This window comes from Monodon monoceros, unplaced genomic scaffold (assembly GCF_005190385.1).
Source record: "Monodon monoceros isolate NGI ecotype Baffin Bay Population unplaced genomic scaffold, NGI_Narwhal_1 Super_Scaffold_1, whole genome shotgun sequence".
In the NCBI taxonomy this organism is placed as follows: domain Eukaryota; kingdom Metazoa; phylum Chordata; class Mammalia; order Artiodactyla; family Monodontidae; genus Monodon; species Monodon monoceros.
In genome coordinates, this window is record NW_021703765.1 from 35,928,606 (window position 1) to 35,942,546 (window position 13,941).

At 44.6% G+C, this 13,941-nt stretch overlaps 1 pseudogene; it reads right to left on the minus strand.

Annotated features, from left to right (window-relative positions):
* Nucleotides 1-12,712: 12,712 nt before the first annotated feature.
* Nucleotides 12,713-13,941, minus strand: part of LOC114892671 — a 40,984-nt pseudogene continuing 39,755 nt past the window's right edge.

Sequence of the window (13,941 nt, forward strand, 5' to 3'; positions counted from 1 at the left end):
CCCCGCCATGGCACTCACACCTGCAGGGGTGTGAGTATTTGTATTTTTGGTGTCTGGTTGGTTTCTGAACAAGCAGAAGATTTAAGCTTCTAATCCATCTGTTGGGTGCAAAGCATAATATATTCTGGGAGTGGATTAGGGGACTAAATTTGGGAAATGTGTTGTCAAAATGTGGTTTTGCAATGCAAGCTTATTGATGAGGGTGGCATTTGGAGTCTGAAGGCCTTTTGGAAGTCTCTGTGTGAGGAGGGGCAGGGGCTGGGAGGAGCGACAGGTGTACAGAATTCACCCTCCACAGAACGGTGGAGGTGGAAAATTCCTTCCGGGGTACCCCAATCACCACTTTCTAGACCCTCCCCTGTTTCTGCTCTCCTGCAGCAGGACCCTCTACCTTTCAGGATCCCTCCCCTCCATAGTAGCACCTTCAGGATACTGACATATTTATTCACACTCAGGAGTGACATCTAATAATAAAACATAAATCTCGACTTCTTTCTCGGGTGTGTGCGTTTTAACGACGTTCAAATCTTATGCTCTCATAGTAGGAACGCAGGCATCAACCAACATTTAGAGACGATACTGAGAGTGGAGACAGACCAGGAGACCCACTTCCCAGACCCGGATCCAGACCCAAACGCTCACTGGTGGCATCTCAGTCATGTGACACCGGGGATCAGTTTGGTCATTAGAACACAGATACCCATGGACGTGTTGCCCATGGACGTGGCCGAGAAATGGCTGCAGTCTATCTTGTTCCTGACACTAACCTCCATATCCCTCTCCTGTGCCCCCGGCCTCAGATAGGGGTCATGGGAGTGTGTAGGTTGGGATGCAGAAGTCAACTGCAGACTTGGGAGAACTAAGCAGCAGCCATAGGGTTACAGGGTTAGAGAGTAGGTGGGGCCGAGGGATATAGGCTGGAGTGGAGTAAGCATCACAGAGCCCATCACTCACCCATCCAGGTGGAACTGGGCTCATCACAGAAAAACAACAGGGTCCTAAGAGAACATCTACAGCAATGTAGCAATCCCCAGCATCCATGACTGGTAACTACCAACCTCCAGTAGATTATCCCCAGGGAGGGAGATCTCACTACCTCTCAGAGAGGCTGACCACCATGCTCCTGGTGTGGAATGATGAGACAGGGGAGAAAAGACTGACCCTTGATGCATCAGTAGATCAGAAAGATCAGAATCCAGTCTCACTATAAATTTGATATAAATGGTTAGGATGAAATCTCCCCATCAAACTCACCCTGCCCTTTTCTCAGCTGACTTGAAGATGGGGCTGAAACCTCTTCCAGTTTGTAGGCTTTGCCCATAACTGACCCCTGTCATCCCTCATCTGAGAATTGCCCAGTATTAATCAGCCCACTGTCCTTCTCCAGACAGGGGCTTAGTGCCCTGGAGCATATGAGAAGTACAGTCCTTGGCTTCAGAAAGCTCACAGCCCATGTGGGGCTGAGAGAGAAACTGCTCCTAGGACACAGAGTGATCTCATTTGGGGTGGGGGAACATGCTGTAGGGCAGGATGTGGATGCGAGTTCAGGAAAGTCAAGGAAAAAGGTGAGATCCTTTAGTCAGAAGTCACAGACACTGGAGACCCCACCCCTCCCAACACCACTGTCCCCACCTTGCTTCTGAACAGGACAGCCCTCACCTGACCCATTTCTCATTACAATCTCCAAAGTCATCGACCCTACCTATCCCGTTCTTTCATGGTCAGTCCCAGTTTGTCTCAACGTGACCTTGGTGTCTTAAAATAGAGTCTGTCTGTATCGCCTCACGGACTAAGGTCATGGAGCCCAATTCTGCTTTCTCATGGTCCTCTCTGTGCAACAAAGGGAAGCACAGGAAATGGTTCAGGGTTCCATATTTAGAAAATAAATGCCCTGGTGCTGCTGTGCCTTGAGTGGAAGGATAATAGACAACAACAGAGGAAACACTGATGCTAATGATGGGACTGAGACTACCAATGGGACTTGATGCAATCGTTTGACAGGAGAGAATCATAACAGTGTAATGAATATCCCTACTGGGGTAAAGAATACCAGGAGTAAAAAGCCGGAAAAGCTGGAGCAGTTCCTTTGGTGGTTTCCATGTCACTATCCTTTCTCCTATTCTCTCCTGCATTATCAGTTTTTCACTCTCTACTGGGTGATCACCATCAGCACATAAACATGTCATTATGCCACATGTCTTCCATTAAAATAAAACTCTCTTGACCCAGCTTTTCTCTGACTACTGACCCATTTCTTTGTCTCTGCAGCAGGCCTCCTCAAAGGATTATCCTCTCTCAAATTCCTCTCCTCACTTTCTCTTAAACCCGCTCTTCACAAACACCTCTCAACCAAAACTTTTCTTATCATGATCCCTAGTGACCTCCACATTGCTGTGTCCACCCATCAATTCCCAATCTTCATCACACTTGCCCTTCCAGCAGCATTGGACAACACCGTCCACCTCCTGGGACTCCATACTCTCTCTGCATGTGGAGGGCTTTGGAGCATCACCTTGGTCCTCTTTTCTAACAACGCTCACCCCCTTGCTGATATGAGCAGGCCCATGACTTCAAGTACTGATGTGGGCTCATGAATCCCAAATTCATCTCTCATCTAGATTTTGCTCCTGATTTCTAGACGTGTGTCTCTGACTGCCTACATGACAATCTCCACTTGAATGTCTAAGAACCCTCTCAAAGTCAACATGTCCAAAATTGAACACCCAATTTTTTCCCACCCAAATCCTATTCTGCCCACACCATTTCCTGTCTCAGTCACTCAGGCTGTGAAGTCACCCTTGGCTCTTCTTTCTCTGTCACACCCTATATCTAATCTGCCAGTGGATTCTGTGGGCTTGTCTTTCAAAACACATGCAAATTCAAGATGTTCACCCCCTCTATTTTCATCACCCAACCGCAATTTACTATTACGTCCTTCCTTGAGTATTCTCACAGCCTCCCTTACTTTCTTGGAAGTATTCTTAACACAGCAGCCATGTGCTTTAAAACCTGTTTCATGGCATTGGATATAAGAACCATGTCATGTGTTCAAAACCTTCCAGGAGCCCCTCATTCCACTAAGACTAAACTGAAGCCCTTGTGATGACCAGCAAGGCCCTCCTCCCTATGACCTCTCCAACCTCAACTCCTTTACTCTTCCCCTCGTTCATGGTCTCCAGTCGCACTGAACTCCATGCTGTTCCTCAAGCACGCTCTGCATCCCTTAGGCCCTTTGCTCTGGGGTCCCCTGACTAGAACCTTCTTCCCCCCAATGTCTGCTTGGCTCCCTCCATCTCCTTCTTTCAAGTCTTTGCTCTCACCTCCTCGAGAAGGCCCACCTGACCAACCTATTTAATCCTGCAACCTGCCCGCACAGCATCATGCCCATCCCCTTACTCTCCTCTACATTTTCCCATAGCATCAACGCACTGTATCATTTACTTATTTTCCTGTTGTTTTATGCCTGTATCTTCCTCTACTGAAATGTAATCTCCACATGGCCAAAAATCTTTGTTTGCTTTGTCCTCAAATGTACGCCAAGTGCAGTGTGTGGCACACAGGTGTTCAATAAATGTTTGTTAAGTGAGTAAATTTCCCTTTTTCTGTCCAAACACAGCCTGCTTCACTGGTTCCTTCCAGCTTAGTTCTTGATGAGTCTTGATCTTTGGGATAACATGCCTGCATTTCTGACAATAACAGTTACAACAGCTACAGTAGCTATGGCTTATGCATTGCTTACAAGATATGTAACCTAACCAATCACATGTGAAGTGCTTACAATACATCAGGCAAGGACCATGACAAGGACCATCTCTTTCAATTTTTCCCATGGTTCAGAAAGGTAGTATGATAAATGCATTACTGGATCCAGTGTTTCATCCCCACCCCACCTGCAGCATCCATACCACTGAGGTGCCCTTATGAGCCCAGTGTATTCCCTCTCCCCTTAACTTTGAGTGTGGCCATGTGACTTGTTTTGACCAATGATATATGAGTGAAAATGACAGCAACAAGCTCCAAGTCTAGGCCCTAGAAAGCCTTGTATGTTTCCTCTTGTCTTCCTGCAATTCTGGAATCTCCAGAGAATCGTGCCCGGGCTGGCCCACTGGCACTAGAGAAAAATAAGAGACATGGAGCCACTTCAGTGAAACCCAGCCTATATCAAACAGCCTTCCTTGACCCCCAGCTACATGATCAGTAAAAATGGTTGTTTTAAGCCCCCGGTCTTTGGGGTGGTTTTTTACACAGCAGTAGATAAGTGATAGAGCTATTGCTGTTTCAAATTGGCTTTGCAAAGGTGAGTAATCCACCCGAGATCTCAGGGATGGTAGGTAGTAAAGCCAGGGTTCATCTCAGGCCTTCTGATCCCAGAGCCTGCATGCTAACCACCAGGAAACGCCACCAACCCCCTTCTTGCCTTCTCTGTTCTGCACTACACATTACTCGGACATATTCTGAATTCTTCTCCAAATAGATTTACTTATTCATTCATTTGTTCAATCATTCATACTTTCAGAAAATAAAAGTTGATTATCACACAGTGCCAATAATTTGAAAGTTGATGCAAATGCTGAAAAAGAACCTGAGCTATGTAAACAGAAACGTACCAGAAAGGGAGAAAACACAGAAAGAGTATAGCTAGAGAGAGACATGCCCAAGATGAAACTGAGAACAATCACAAAGTAGACAGTGCTGGGGACAATTGTTGTGAAGGTTCCCAGAAAGCAGACCCTGATGTGGCCTGGAGCACCCAGCTTTGGGACAAGATGCTTGAGATAATGAGACTGTTTCTCTCCTGGGTGCTGGGTAGACCCAGCCCTCCTTCCTTACAGATACTCCTTAACCCCCATGACCTTTCACTTCTCTCTCCTCTCTGAATACGATAAAAGAACCTAATATTATTAGTTATTGTCACTCGATGTTAAAAATAGACAAGCCATTTTCAGGCTTCATCAAAACAATATCATGATGAGTCACTTATTTTTCAGGATTGTGAATATCCAGAAAATATTAAAACGTTCCCAAGACAGCAAGGCAGCTCTCATCGTAAGAACGTGTGATTCTTTCTAAGATTTGTGACTTGCCAGGTGCCATATGGCTAATGAGTGGTATAATGATAATGAGTATTTAAGGATGAATGAGACAGTGTATAGAGAGAGGAAGCATGTCACTCTTCGACCTTGGGTGAGTTGGTAAACCTTTCTGAATCTCTGTTTCTCTATTAATAAATTGGAAATGAAAGTACCTAGTTCATAAGGTTGTCGTGAAGTTTAGATAAGTTAAAAAATAAAGGGCCCAACAGGTGTTTGTCACTAATCCTTGGGCACTGATGCAGCATCATGCCATCCATTCAATAAATATTCAGTGGGGCTTCCCTGGTGGCGCAGTGGTTGAGAGTCCGCCTGACGATGCAGTGGACGTGGGTTTGTGCCCCGGTCCGGGGGGATCCCACATGCCGTGGAGCGGCTGGGCCCGTGAGCAGTGGCCGCTGGGCCTGCGCATCCGGAGCCTGTGCTCCGTGGCGGAAGAGGCCACAGCGGTGAGAGGCCCACGTACCGGCAAAAAAACAAAAAATGCAAAACAAAACAAAAAATATTCAGCGAATGTCCACCACATGCCAGGTTCTATGTGATGTCCTGGGAATGCCGAGATATACAACATGGACCCATCCCTTCCCTCCTGGACTCACTGTAAAGGGTACAGATAAGTAAAACTGGCAGATCCAACAGAGTGAGCCACTTGCCCTGGTGGGTTATGTACAGGGTAAAAGGAAACACTGGCCAGTTTGCATTTTCAAACTTACAGTTACCAAACCTAGGGCACTTGTAAAAACCTCAGAAGAGATTTCAAATGATAACACAAAGAACATATTCATCAGGGTGTACTCACCCTGTCACGAGATAGGAAAGACACATTCCAAGTACTCTGATGACCCAACCACGGAATGGGGACTTCCAGCCCAAAAGGGAATGGTCCAGCACCGTGAAAACTCAATGAAACAGACGGAATTGCATCCAACTGGGATGTCTGCTTGTCCTCATTCTGCATTAATCCTGCCTATGTATTGAATGCTTATTCCACGACCTCACATAATTCTCACAACATTCTCATGAAGTGAGTGCTGATATCTAACCCCTTTTCACAGATGAATGAACTGGTGCTTAGAGACATTTGGTAGAACTTGGAATTGATAGTTAGGAACTTACAGGGCTGCGACTCAAACCCAGGAGCTCCTAAGCAGTGAGGATCCTTCTCTCTCTCTTCATGGGCCCGTCTGGTGGGGCAAAAGAGCCTCTTGTAGGGAAGCTCTTGCAGACCTAAGCCTATTTATGATTGCTCCCTTACCAAGAACCACAAGGTCAAATCGGGGTTATAAATATAAGGGCTGTGCGTGATCTATGCAGTTTGAGTTACTTGAGAAGACTTTGAAACACAGTTAGGACTTCAGTTTGTCCCTGGGTGGAGAAGAAAAGCAACACCCGTTCTGTAATTCTGTGGATAAAGATGCATGTTCTGCGTACTGAGCTGCAGTTTATTTCTTACTCATCTGTCTCTGTCCTCTTTCTTAGAACATCTTAGATGCATAAAGAAAGAAAACAACTGAGCTGCTTCTATTACTGGAATTACAGCATGATAGGGCCGTAATTGAAGAGTAAACCACCTCAGGGGCTGGGGAAGGAGGGACAAATGCCAAGGCAGTCACCCGTGCCTGTAGGAGGGCAGGTCGCAGGGCTTGCGAACAAAGAAATAAAGTTCTCATTACACAAGATTCTTATCTGTTCCTTCTAGCAAGCGCAGCATGACCCTGACTTAGGAAGTAGTTATTAGTTCATGATTCTATCTGCTCCCAGCCTTCCCAACAAGAATAATTCTCTTTTCAGGCCTCCCATAAGCCATTAACTATGCTTCTTTGGGACAATTTGGAACTTTCCATTTTGTGTGATGTTTATGTACAAGTGCAAGTTACTACTTCTGCTCAGCTCTCACCTCCATACAGGCAGGCTCTGTTTTAACATGTCTTTGGGTCCCTCACAGCAGACTGTGTGCTTCATTAATGTTCATTGAAAGAATGAAGATACAGCTCCATCCCTTGGGGAAAAACTTGCTTTAATCACACTGGCTTCCTTTGAAGATCTGGATGAATGGGAAAAAAAATTTTGGGTCCTGTTCTCAATTTCTACACAAGAATATCTGTCTGGTCCTTGAAAATGTCTGTTTAAGTCTCAGAAGAGTGGTAACTGCTAAGATCAATTGATGAAGACCCTGGGCGAGACCCTCATCAAATATTTAGAATAAAAGCTAAAACTGAAGGATACTAAACCCAGCAAGCTCCCCTTCCCTCCCTGCCTTGCTTGCTCCCAGCTTCTCCTCCTCCCTCTGCATCGTCGCGGTCCATCCCCAACCTCGCGTCAGTATAGGCCCTCATCACTGCATCCTCCGGTATTTCAGAAACTCCTAACCTCAATCACTCCCCGCTTCCTTCTAACCTGTATAATGTTTCCAGATGAACTTTCTGAAACTCTTAACGTTAATTATATTGAGAAATGAATAAACACGGTGGTTGAACACAGAGCTTTAGAAATAGCCAGAGTTGGACTCAGTCCCAGCCCTACCATTTACTAAGCCTCAATCATCTCATCTATAAAACGATGATAATAACAGTACCTGCCTCATAGGCAGTGGTGAGAATTAAATGAACTATTATGTATATTTACCAGAGTACCTGACTCCTCACAAGTCCTCAAGAGATGTTCAGGAACAGAAAAAAATAATTTCCCTATTCCCTAACCTGAAATGGTTCTTAATGCCTACAACACACCTCCCTTTGCTTGGCATCCCAGGACCTCCAGAAGGTAAGTGCAATCACCCCTGCAGCTCTGCCCCCTACACAACCCCCGCAAGCCCCCCCTCTGCTTCAGCCAGAATGACACAATTTCTCCATTTAAGCGTGCTGGCTTCTCCCTCTACTACTGATCTAAATCCTGTCATCCTACATCTGGGTAAATATTTGGGAAACGATCTTTAGGAGACCCCCTCCTCAGAATGTATCGTAAGATATAGCCCAGACTGATTTGAGAATTCAGTATTTTATGTATGAGTATGGATGTGGGTACGTGTGTGAACACAAAGGAAAAACAAGGTAAAATTATTCTGTTATTGTAATAAGGCCTTTCATACATAAGAGCAAAAGAAAAATACATAAATAGAAAGATTACTAGATTTGACCACACGAAAGCTTCAAAACCTCCCTACATCTAAAAAACACATCACAAACAAACCTGGAAAACAGAAAGATCAAATGAGAAAAAAGCACCATATATGCTGAACAAAAGAGTAATAATTTATAAACAGCTGTTACTAATCAATAGGAGGAAAATACCAATGGAAAATAATAGGCAACAAATTTAAACTAGCAAATCACTTAAAAAAAAAACTCAGACGCTAAAGAAATATATGGGAAAATGCTACCCTTCTAATAATAAGATAAAATCGGAGTAAAGCCCAAACTTCCACTTTGGTCTCTCAGATAAGAAACTGTCCTTTGCACCCAGTAACAATCAATACTGGCAAGCCTGCAAATAAACAGGGACTCACCCTGGCAGGATGGGCAGCCAGCATGACCTGTCCTAGAAGCCACTATGACAAGATATGTAAAAGGTTTTTAAAATATGGATAGCTTTTGACCAATAATTCTACCTTTAGCAATTAAGCCTAAGAGAATAATCATAGATGAGCACCAAGATCTCTGCATAAAGGTTTTCATCAGTGTTTTTTGCAATAGAAAAAAAAAAAACACAACAGCTTAAATTTCCAACGGTAAGTGATTTAGAAGTAAATCATAGCATAGTCACATGATAGAATGTTCTATAGCCTTTCAGCATTATATTTTAGAAAAATATTTAAAAGTTTAGGAAAACATTCACAAAATATATTAAGTAAAAAAAGTTAAGTAGGATTGCAAATTTGTAATACATTCCCAGGGAAAAAAACTGGGGGAGATGGACCTGGAAATGCTAAGTAAGTATTATCTCACTGGTAATGGGAGGAATTACCAATAATTATAATTTTGCTTATTCTCATTTCTTTTCTGTGTTGGTGAAAAATGAATATAAACTAAACGTAACCAAATGGACCCTACACAGGCTTCAAAATCAGCTCAAAGTCTTACTTCTTCCATGAGGTCTGTCCTGACTCCCTCCTTCAGCCATAATTATCCATGTGATACAATCACCCATTTGATCATACACTTCCTAGTATTGCTGACTAATTATTCCAGATTAGTCTTCATTAATTAGTATTAGTTTTTCAGCAAGATTTCACTCAAGACCAATCACACCTGGATCTACCTACCTTTTTCAAGATGGCTGCAACAAGTTCTCCCATCCCATGTGCTCTTCTTACAATTGGCATTGACATTCCTCCAGTGAAGAGGCAAGTTATGTCCCCTGCCCTGGCACCTGAGCCAGCCTGTGATGACAGCAGAAGTGATACTAGGGGACTCCTGAAGGCAGAACATACAAGAGGATAGTGCTTCCACCCAGTTTCCTTGAGATGCCCTTTTTTTGGAAAACAGCTGCCATTCTGTGAGGAAGCCTAAGCCACATGGAGAGTCCAAGCATAGGTGATCAGCTGGCTAAGAGTCTCAGCTGAAGTCCCAGTCAACAGCCAGCAACAACCACCAGTATGCAAGTGAGAAAGCCTTTACGATGACTCCAGCCCCTTGCCACCAACTATCTGCCTACAAATACCTGAAAGACCCTGAACAACAACTGCCTGGCTGAGCCTAGTCAATCCTTGAACTTGTAGAGATAAAAACAATAAAATGATTGCTATATTTTAAGTCATTAAGTTTGGGGGAGATTTGTCACACAAAAATTGATAACTGGAACTTATTTATACTTCCTCTTCTCCTTCGCTGCCTCGCAGCTCTCCTCTCCAGAACACTTTCAGTCCTAAATCCTTTGGCCCTATAAAAATTAATCCATGTATATTTATTATATAAGTGAACGAGTGAATGAATGGGAGTTCTAAATGCCACTGTATTCCTTAGTTTCAAACTTATGCATGCTGATGAGTCAATTCTTAAGAACTTCCTGACCTAAGAGAACCAGCAAGGCAAATCCTTTTTGTCCTTTTAGAGTCTGAACTTTGTTTCCTTCTGCATAATTCCTTTCAGTTACTCCTCTAGCTACCCAGCATGCACAAAAGTTTCACTCACTAAAAAAGAAGAGCTAATAAAACAAGAGGACCAATGAAGAAACTGACAGCACTGAGTTCACACTTTCCTCAGGAAGAAGCCACTTTCTAGGAAAAGGTGGGCCCTCTTTATCAACCAACATGTGAGCAGGATATTGCTATCTTCATTCCCCCAGTCAATAGGGAGGCAAGCTATTGACTTCAGACTCACTAGGAGGAATCCCAATGGGCAGAGCCCTCAATCCCATTAAGCCACCATTGCCACAGCCCTAGCACATGGCACCACCTTTGTGGTGTGGTTTGTAGGGCAAAGGGCCTTCTCTGTGCTAATCTATCATTTCAGATCCCTTCAAGGGGTAAGCACTTTCCTCTCCAGGCTCTTTCATTAAAGAGAAAGCTCCCTGGGAAGGGAGCACATGTTCATGGTGTAACAGAACCAGCAACAGCACTATTGTTATTCTGTCCTAACATCACAGAATGGGTTCCTGAGATTCTGTCCCTGGACTGGAGGGATAACTGTGCACAACTGAGGCAGGGGTTCATGGGTGAGGACATCCACAGAGAAGAAAAAATTAAAGGAAAATATGGCTAAGAACTCTGAAATCAAGCTTCTCATGTTTTATAATCTCACCAAAATTGAGTGATGCTACCAGTGCCTCACTTTACTTGATGGTAACTGATTAAATTTGGTTAATCATTTTTCTTTTAATGCTTTTGGGAATCAGTGAAATTGTGATTACCTGGAACTCATGTTGCCCCCTCTTTCACTAGCCCTCAGAGACCTTAACTTGTCCCTTGGTGTTGAGGACGCTGTCAGTGACATGAGGAGTCAGACCTCAGAGTTCCTTTGCCTTAATGCTGCCATCTTACCAGCTGGACCCAATTACTAGGAAAAGCAAGGATGTTGGGACTCAAGGGTGGAAATAGTGGGTAGAGGACTTATTGCAAGCACAACCTCACATGAAATGCTCTCCAAAGGCAGTGGGATTGTCTCAGATGTTGAAGAAGAGGTTGATGATTGACTTTTCACATCCTTCCTCTCTAGACACACTTCGGAGAAGGAAAATGAGGAGGATTGGTGCCTTCTTGTATTAATCTTACATTTGGGAGGTCAGTGGTTTGTTCGGCCACTAATATCAGCTTGAGTTGGTATCTCAGTGCACACTGCCCTGGGCCCACCAGAAAGCTGGTGCCATGTTGTAATATACTTGGTAGAACTGACACCAAGTATTTGGTTAGACAGGATTGACCACAGAAAAAGTGTTTTCTTTCCCCCTTTCCCAGAGGTAGATTTTTTTTTTTTTTTTTTTGCCAATAATCTACTTTCCCAGACAAGAAAGTAAAGTTCAAGCTAAGGTTTGTCCCCTAGATTTCCCAACAAATTTCTAAAACCTAGCTCCCTGCTACTGTCACCACTGTCACTATCCTCGTCCTCAACACGTGCCCACAGCTCTATCTTTCCCGTCGCCCGATCAGGTTGGTCTCATTACTTTCCCCATCTCCATCATTAGTGCCAATTAGTCATCACCATTAACATCATCAGAATAATGGCCTTAGCAAACCCCAACTGGGAGAGGCCCTTTCCCACCACTGCAGGAATTTCCATATTAAGACTTCTGAGCCCGTGAGCTCTGGAATATACTAATAGAGAGAAACCGTGTTGGAAAAGACCCCTGGGAGAAGCTGAGGGAAAGCATGTCCCAGTCACCTCTCAAAATATCCAGCAAGAAGCCATCGGGGAGCATGTGCCCGTTCTTTGAACTCCCTCAAAGTACCTTTCATCTGTTCTAAATCCAGGATCGTCTTTGTACAGGGTTTGCTGTTTCTGGATAAATCCTTGGCCCTTGTTCAAGCCCTGGACTGTGTCAGGATGTTCCACAGACCGCAGCAGGACAGCATTGCTAAACGAGCGTTTCCAGCGGGACCCCTTTCTTGTGACACGGATTCCAAATCCCAGCCCAGAGCGTCTGCACTCAGCAGTACAACATGGCAGCGACCGCGTTCTATTCTCATTTCAACTCCTGTCTTCCTGGAGGAGGCCCCCCACACCCACCACAAGACAGTCAGTGGCTGATCATTCTTTCCTGAGGCACTCTATTTTCGGCTTCATATCATATCACAGGCTCTCCCTGTGGAGCAAGCTAGCAAAACACTTTTTCCTTGCCTAAGCATTTGCCTTGTATCTGATTCAAATCTCTAACCTGGAAATTGGGAGAGTAAGCCAACAGGACACCAGTAGGAGGGCCTCCTGCTCTGCCCGCAGACTGCACCTCAGTCCAGGGACTTGCTGTGTGATGCTGGGCTGATATCCTTCCCTCTCTGAGCCCCCATCTCACTATCCATTGTCAGAGAGTGTTTTGTACCACCTGCTTCCTGGATGTGCCGGAAGACAAACTCTGTTTTCCAATGCATATTACCAAACTGTAACACTTCCCCCTGGTATTTTTTTCTTTTTTCTTTTTCTTTTTTCTAATTGTCAAATGATTCTTTATTGAAACATTTTCCTTTGTAGTTCTTAACTAGGTGGGCATTCTGCTGTAACACTATTCATGTCATGTATGATGTCATGAAGGCAGCCATCAACACTGCAACCCACAGACTGTGCAGTCATCTCTGATGGCTCCAGAGAGTTCTCTGGCTAAAAATTAGTGCTGCATCTGTCAGGCAATGCTGACAGTGTCATCAAAAGTGGTATTTCCACTGAGCTTAATATTTTTCTTGATGATGATCAGGGCAGAAGCAATGGTACCACCTCCATATAGTTCTGTCTCTTCTGAATAGTTGGTTCCACTGTAACCTTAGACCCATCCAGCCACCTGCTGCCTTGGTGACATCATCATCAACATTTTCTGGAGACACGTTCAGGGGGCCGATGACAGGCATAGCACTGGCTTCCCCACAGATACAGCTCAGGTACGCGACTTTAATCTCCTCAAGGTCAAACCTGGGCAGCGTGTCAGAGGCAGCTGGGGTAGGATGAACTCAGATGCAGGATAACCGAAGAAAGTTGCACCTTGGCCTCCTCCAAGTCAAGAGCCAAGAGCTCCCTGGTATTTTTACACAGCCTCTATCTCTTCATTGCATTTGCATTTAATGTGTCACATAAGCCATAACCTATAAGCAAAGCAAAATGGTTTTATTCCCATTTTACAAATAAGAACACAGATCAAGAGTAGTAGGTACCTCTTTCAAGGTCTTGGCTACCTGGATAGCGGCCACTTTGGGACTGGAACCCAGATGTCCTAATTGCTGGAGCTAAACTCCTTACACTTCCCCCTCACTGCCCTGCATGGAATGAACACGAGTAAGTCACAAAATGAGCCTGAAACCAGCGGAAGGGAGCAAGAAAACTATGAGTGGATTGTGAAACGTGAGTGAACTGTGAAAAGTATCCATTTAAATATACCTCACACTCCTATGGGGACACTTGTCACACTAAAACACAAAGGCCCACGGGCCACTTAGAGTTACAGGCCAGATGTGAGTGCTAGAAGAGGACTTGGGGGTCAGCGTACATTTTATAAAGGAGAAGAGTGATGCCCTGCAAGGCCACTGACTAGTCCAGGCCACTCCAGGACTCAGAAGTTCACCCAATGCCTGTTTCCAAAACCCTTCCCTTCAGAACATTTCTCCCTCCTTCTATGAGAAGGACGTGACCTCCTCACGGTGGTAGAGGCTCTGGCATTCCACTGCAAGCCAAGGTAGTTGGCCCTCAGCCATGGACACAGGCAGAGAAACTGAACA